The following is a 6,765-nucleotide window of genomic DNA, read 5'->3' on the forward strand; positions in this document are numbered from 1 at the left end:
CTCACAACCATCTGTAAAGAGGTCTGGCGCCCTCTTCTGGCCTTCAGGCATACACACAGAATATTGTATACATAATAAATAAATAAATATTTAAAAAAAAATAAATAAACAAAATTCAGCTTCCTCCTCCTTGAACAACAACAACAACAAAAATACACTGCAAAACTTCCCAAAACAAAGTAGTGTATTTCTCCAAGGGAAAGTGTAATTCACACTGAATCCTCTGGAGTGAGTTCTTTCTGCTACAAAAACCTGCAAAGAAAGACACTGAAGACAGAAAAAGAAACAATAAAGTAAACAATAGTTCACCAGAAAATCTTGAGGAGCAGGAGCCCATAGGAAAGAAAGGCAGACTTTGTCTAGACCTGAAAGGACAGGAGAAGGCAGGCAGGGTCTGCGAAAGGCAGGGAGAAAATGAGGGAAGGAAACAAGCTGAACAGATTGGTGCCCTTCCAGAGCTCTGGTTGAAAAAATGCCCTCCAACCACCCATTCCCACCTACCCTTGAGCAGGCCCAAAGAGAATGAGGTGGATCACGCAAACAGGGAGCAGGTTGCACATTTAAGAAGTGTCTATATTAGAAAAGAGAAAAAAGAGAAGAAAAAATAAAGAAAAAAGATAACAAAAAAATAAAAAAAAATAAGAAAAAAGGAAAATAAAAAAGGAAAGAAAGAGGAAAAAAAGGAAAAAAGGAAAAGAAAAACAAAACAAAGAAAAAAAAGGAGACGAAAAAAATAAAAAAATAAAAAAAAGTAAAAACAAAAACAAAAAAAAAAAAGCAAAGAAGAAGTGTCTATATTGAATCTCCAGAGGGAACATGTCACCACTGCCCCAGTCCCTGGGCCTGGCCTACTACACAGAGTAGGTCCCTCCTCAGTTAGTTATGGGATTCTCCCCCTTCCACAGTATATCTTTTTTAAAAAATATTTTTCCATCTTCTGTCTTTCTTTTCTTTTAACTTTTTTTTTTTATCCCAGAATCAAGACTGGGAGCTGCTCTAATTGGCAGTTCATGTACGGTATTGGGCATATTGGAAACCCATCTGTTGTGCTGATGGGAATCACCTTAATCTGTCTCCCTCTAAATGGGGAATCATCTAAAGCTAGGGAATTCCTCGCTGACTCTTTGTCTAAGAATTCTACATAGGCAAACCCTTTGGCAAGATCACTGAATTTGGCACAGACTGTAGTAACATGTTTGGCTGAACCACATCCATGAAAGTGAGCTTCCAGCTCTTCTGCTGTTGCACCATGGTCCACATTGCCAACATAGATGGAACTGGCATCAGCCTCCATCTTCTCCTCAAGAGATGATCACTGAGCCAGCATTGCCTGGGGTTGTACTCTTATTTTGGGGTTGTATTCTTATTCATCTTCTTCTCTACCTCATTTTGTAGCTTGTTTAACTTCTCATCCTCTTCCTCTATCTCCCTGACTCCCGGAACCTTTGATCACATCTACGTCTGGACCCTCAATTATGCTATCCCTGGGGTTCACCTTAAGTAGTACTGGCTCTTCTTCCTGCTTCTGGCTGCCAGGGAGTCCCCAGGTGTGCCCAGAACCTGGAGAGGGGGCACAGGATCAGTGCTCTTTGGGAAGGTTGTTCCCATGCTCCCCTGCACCCCTGGCTCTCTCCCTCTCAGGCTCCCCAAAGTCCCCGGGCCCACTGCTCATGCAAGAATCTCCAACCACCTGCTTCCCCCACTGCCCCTTAAATCATTTTTCTAGGTTGTTTGAGATTGGGCATCAGTGGAGCAGCATTTATCTGAAACCAGAAGAAAACACAAGGGGCTGGGGAGCCATCACAATAGATCTCCTCTGTTTGCAAAGAGAGCAACTATATCATGAGGTTTCTGTCTTTGGAAGACGTATCAATAATTGGAGGTCAGAAACAACAGTTTTTTTGTTTTTTTGGTTTCTTTTTTTTTTTGTTGGTTTTTCGAGACAGGGTTTCTCTGTGGCTTTGGAGCCTGTTCTGGAACAAGCTCTTTAGACCATGCTGGCCTCAAACTCACAGAGATCCGCCTGTCTCTGCCTCTAGATTGCTGGGATTAAAGGCATGTGCCACCACCGCCCAGCCAGAAACAACAGTTTAAGTGTTACTTTGATATAACTTTTTGAAAGTTGTGCAGTTTGTATTTATTTAATTTCTTTTTTTTAAAGATTTATTTATTTATTATGCATACAACATTCTGCCTCCATGTATGCCCACATGCCAGAGGAGGGCACCAGATCTCATTATGGATATTTGTGAGCTACCAAGTCGTTGCTGGGAATTGAACTCATGACCTCTGGAAGAGCAGCCAGTGCTATAACCTCTGAGCCATCTCTCCAGCCCAGTGTTTATTTAATTTCTGTACACATACAATCAAACGTAGCTGGGTAACATTGGTCAAGATCACACTTTTCCTTGCCTAAGTTTTCTTTGGTCTTTTGATTAAAAGTTGACTATAGATTTCTGCATCTGCTTTTGCCTTTTTATATCCTTCCCCTTAATGCTTTCACAAAAATTGTGCACATTTTTTATTTATGTTTAATTGTGGAAAGTATAGAAGTCATACATGATTTTTTACACGACTTTTTCTGTAATCTGACTATAATCTAAATATATTATTAGTTATCTTTAAAATAATGGACCTTCATCAATTTTATTCAGAAAATTTCTAATTTTATCAGGTCATTATTGTTTTTTGGAAAGTTTATGTTAAAAGACTGCTTTTATTCATCTTTGATGCCTGCTTCTTTCCATTTCCTGGCATTTCTATGTTTTCCAGTTGTTGCTATCTTCATGTGTGAATCTTTGCTACTTAAGTGTTGGTATAATCAATACATAATCCCTTGAGCTTTCTGAGTGTTTCCACTGTGAATATTGGTTTATTATAAGTTGTCCAGTTATAAATTGTTGGGCAAAGCTATTTGTATTCATTTAATGGTAAAAACTTATCATACACAAAATCATAATTTTTATAGATCGTCTTCATAAGAGTCATCTTTTTCTTTTTTATGTTTTGTTTTTCTTGTTTTTATTAATCTGAGAAAGACGACTTACTGGATAAAAGCTTTTATGTGTCTGGGCAGGTCGATCCGCACATATTCTTTATGTGGATGACCTGAATTCAAATACCTACATGCTAGTTGATAGGTTAATTGTTGAAGCCCATGTGGGTCCAACACAGATAATTATTTTCCCTAACTGGACTGGAATGGAGTCACGAGGAAAGATCAGACGCAATTTACAGGGTCATCCTTGTAGGGCAAGATCTCTGGAAGATCTCTTTTTGTTTATTATTGAGTGGGAAAACAACATTAGGCTATCTCCTAGGCAACCAGGTGAATGGGCTTTTAGTCAGGTCCTCACCTAAGTGTATGCTAGCTGTCTAACAGGCCATGAATTAGCATCTCTTTAAGACTTCCTCCAAATTACCAAGAAATAGGCACCAAACATTATGACCAGTTTCAGCCAATACCTCTCCTCAGGAAATCTACATTTGTAACAAAAGAAGAGAGGAACTATACATTCTTGCTATTGTTATGCAGAGACAACTTGTCTGCTGAGCTACGTGATCAGCTCTTACCAGGCCTATGGCTTTTATGCTTGGCTGCTACACCATACAGAAATATGGGCCTACAGTTAACAAATCTCTAATATTCCCAATTCAGCAACCTTCCTTTCTGTATGTCACCTGTTTGTGTGTGTATGTATGTATGTGTCTGTGTGTGTGTATGATATTCTCTGTCATGCACAAACACACAAAAATATCAGTAACCTTATTTTCAAAAGTGCTTGGAACTTATAGAGCAGTTGGAGTAAAGCAAGTTGCTTTACATGTACACTGATTCTTTAAAAAGTTGTTCTCTTGAAATTCCATTTAAAAAAATTTCATTTCCTCACTGTGGTGCAGACTTGGATTCAATCACCAATTGTAAGAAACAACATGGTAGTGATCCTAACATACATCATTTTATTATCATAAGAGAATGAGATGCTTTCAGTAATCAAAACTATTTTCTGTAAAGTAAAAACATCAGAAGACATCAAGAGAATATTGTGAATTTTGGTGAAACAGTCAACCCATTTTCTATTATTGGTAAAGGAGAGAACAGGAGCTGGGCAGTGGTGGCACACACCTTTAATCCCAGCACTCGGGGGGCAGAGGCAGGCGGATCTCTGCTAGTTGGAGACCAGCCTGGTCTACAACAGTTAGTTCCAGGACAGGCTCCAAACCCCAGAGAAACGCTGGCTAGAAAAACCACAAAAAAAGAAACATATATATGTATATATATATTTGTCTTTGTCATTTGTTTTGACAATAGTGTCATCTATATTGCTGATTTTGTGAACTATAATTTCATCATATCATTCATTGTCTTTGAAAATGATGGACCTTCACCATTTTGTACTCAGAATATTTCTTTCTTTCTTTCTTTCTTTCTTTCTTTCTTTCTTTCTTTCTTTCTTTCTTTCTTTCTTTCTTTCTTTATTATGTATACATTATTCTGTCTGTGTGCATGTCTGCAGGCCAGAAGAGGGAACCAGACCTCTTTACAGATAGTTGTGAGCCACCATGTGGTTGCCGGGAATTGAACTCAGGACCGTTGGAAGAGCAGGCAGTGCTCTTAACCACTGAGCCATCTCTCCAGCCACTCAGAATATTTCTTATACTCTTTGGTGATAAACAGTTTTACATTTCTCTTCTTGATCTCATATGCTTGCTTCTAATTATTTAATTTTATTTTTTCATTTATATTTTAATAATAAAGCTTGCCTGATGATCATAATGTAAAACAGATGCCATGGCCAGCCTTACACCACAGGCAAGTCTGACACACACCTTTAATCCCAGTAGTCACACTAGTTTGTTGTAGAGTCAAATGCTGGTGTCTCATATCTTTAATCCCATCACTAAGGAGTTGCAGATAGGAAGTGACATGTCTGGACAGAGAGAAGAATATAAGGTGGTACGAGAGAGGAGCTGAGGGTTGAGTCTTTGTAGAAACAGCATTCAGTCTGAGGACTTACAGAGACAGGATACCCCATTTAATCAGTCTAGCAAAATTCACCTAGGGGTTCCCTTGGAGGGGATGCCGAGGCTTAGGAAAAGTTAGATTAAGAGAAATGAAGACAGGATCATAGGTTAGACCTAGAGGAGAAAGGTCAATAGAAAACAGCCTGAGTTTATTTCTCAGCCAGCATATATACTAAATATAGCCAAATGGCAGATCAAAAAGCAGTACACCCAGCTCCCCACCTCCCTGCACTGTGCTTGGAGGCAGCTCAAACCTGTGCATTATCTGATTCAGCTAAGCAGCTTCTAATCACTAACAAGGAGTACCCTTGGCTGGCCTGCACGAGCCCAAATCTTAATAGAAAAAATGCACTCTTTCAGCTGTGCAAAATGCTTTTTCTCTTGGCTAACGCAGATGTTATTCACATCCCTCAAGTTTACTGGAAGAAGTACAGCAGGCATGCTTGAACTCAAAAGGCTTCCTTAAGTCTGAAATGACTCAGGATGATCATTATGATTATTAATATTATGGCAAAAGAGATATTTGTTGTTAATCTCTCCCAAGAAATTACTGCAAGCACTTTGCCAGTGTTTACTTGCTGTCCATTATGATTCAATTTTAACATTAGTAAAACAGTCTATGATTTAACTTTGGTCAATTCTTGCTAGTAGATGAATTTTAAATTTTCTTTTTAATATCAACTCAGATTTTTTCCACATAAATTTATAGCTTTTTGTTGTTTATGTGTGAAAAATATTGATTTTAAAATAATATCTTTTGGGGGCTGGAGAGATGGCTCAGCCGTTAAGAGCACCGACTGCTCTTCCAGAGGTTCCGAGTTCGATTCCTAGCACCCATATGGTAGCTCACAACTGTCTATAATTCTAGTTCATGGGGACCCAACACCCATGGCAAATCACCAATGCACATAAATAAATAAATATAAAGAAAAAATAAAATAAAATAATATTTTTCCTCTGCTGTAAAATTCCTATAGGGGAATGCATAGAGGTTAAAATGCCTAAAATGAAGATCGTGAGGTGGTGGCTCATGCCTTTAATCCCAGCACTTGGATGGCAGAGGCAGGTGGAGTTTGAGGCCAGCCTGGTCTACAAGAGCTACTTCCAGTACATGTTCCAAGGCTACAGAGAAACCCTGTATCAAGAAAAATGTCTTGAATGTAACCAAACTTCAGATCCAAACCATCCATATGTGCGTCCTATAATTTTATTTCCACTAATCCAATTTTTTTCCCTGCTTTAGATGATAATTCTCTTTGACTATTTAAATCTTTGTCACCCTTTATAGTTTGGTTCTAATTACTGTTTTGAAATTTTTACCCAAATAGTGGACTATAGATGGTAAATGCCTTGCAGCAATTTCAGAAAATTATTAAGATTCCACAAATAATCTCTCCTAATTTTTAAATTTAGGGCTCAAATTTTTGTAAAAGCATTTTACATGCTAAATAATTAATAGAATCTCCTTTTTGTATATTTTCAGAATATTTTGTAAATTTTTAATCCCCAAGGAGACAAAGTTTGCGTTACTTCAGCAAACATTTTCTCTAAAGTATGTTCAGTTGAATCATCTAATAAAATTCTGTATAATGTTGAAAACAAAGCTAACTTGAGTATAATTTCAATTATATTAAGTAAGAAACTACTAACCTGCAGTACTTTATATTCTAATTTGTTTATGATAAAACATTTTTTTTTTTAATTTTTATTTTTTTGTTTTTCGAGACAGGGTTTCTCTGT

At 37.7% G+C, this 6,765-nt stretch overlaps 1 pseudogene; it reads right to left on the bottom strand.

Annotated features, from left to right (window-relative positions):
* Positions 1-915: 915 nt before the first annotated feature.
* LOC142840047 (polyadenylate-binding protein 2 pseudogene) lies at positions 916-5,466 on the bottom strand (annotated as a pseudogene).
* Positions 5,467-6,765: the final 1,299 nt, after the last annotated feature.

Source organism: Microtus pennsylvanicus, chromosome 22 (assembly GCF_037038515.1).
Source record: "Microtus pennsylvanicus isolate mMicPen1 chromosome 22, mMicPen1.hap1, whole genome shotgun sequence".
NCBI lineage: Eukaryota > Metazoa > Chordata > Mammalia > Rodentia > Cricetidae > Microtus > Microtus pennsylvanicus.